We start from the raw sequence: 738 nt of genomic DNA, 5'->3' as shown, positions 1-738 counted from the left end.
TGGTTTGGAGTAGGTTGGTCAGGTTGATTATTTTGGCCATGATATGTTGGTTGGGAGTAAGTGTTTTGTGTGGCTTGGTATGATCTTTGGTTGGAGTTTTGGTATGTGGAATTGTTTTGTTGGTTGTGGTTGTAGGGTTTGTGGTTTTGTGGTTGGGTTTGCTTGTTTCCCCACCCAAAGTTTGGGTGGTTTTTCCATCCTGGGTTGTAAGTGTTGGAATGTGGATCATATGATTGCCTTTGTTGGTTTCCCACATAATTGGCCTCTTCCCAATCACCGCTTTCAATGCTTGTTTCCTCTTGATCTTGTGTGTGTATTGCAGCCACTTGCTTTGTGTCTAACTTCCTGGTAAGCTCTGCTAGTTGCTTGGCAAACACCTTGTTTTGGGCTAGAATTGCATCAACATGGTTCAGCTCCATGACTCCCTAAGTGTTGTGTCTCTCTGAAGCATAGTAGTACTCATTCTCAGCCACTGTCTCAATCACTTCAATGGCTTCTTCCACAGTCTTTTTCCTGTTCAATGAACCTCCTGATGAATGGTCTACAGCCTTCCTTGATTCATAAGAAAGTCCATCATAGAAAATATGCAATTGCACCCAGTCATGGAACATGTCTGGTGGGCATTTCCTTGTCAATTCTTTGAACCTCTCCCATGCCTCGTAGAGCGTCTCACCATCTTTTTGTCTAAAAGTTTGAACCTCAGATCGAAGCCTATTGACCCTTTGTGGTGGGTAGAAA

At 43.4% G+C, this 738-nt stretch overlaps 1 non-coding gene across 1 annotated transcript; it reads left to right on the top strand.

The window, feature by feature from the left end:
• Nucleotides 1-609: 609 nt before the first annotated feature.
• On the top strand, nucleotides 610-713 carry LOC127747228 (small nucleolar RNA R71). The gene has a single exon (XR_008009030.1). It is a non-coding gene; the product is annotated as a small nucleolar RNA R71 (small nucleolar RNA).
• The last annotated feature ends 25 nt before the right edge of the window (nucleotides 714-738 follow it).

This window comes from Arachis duranensis, chromosome 4 (assembly GCF_000817695.3).
Source record: "Arachis duranensis cultivar V14167 chromosome 4, aradu.V14167.gnm2.J7QH, whole genome shotgun sequence".
Lineage (NCBI taxonomy): Eukaryota > Viridiplantae > Streptophyta > Magnoliopsida > Fabales > Fabaceae > Arachis > Arachis duranensis.
Note: the sequence above shows the minus strand (reverse complement) of the source record. Positions and strands in the feature narration are given on the sequence as shown.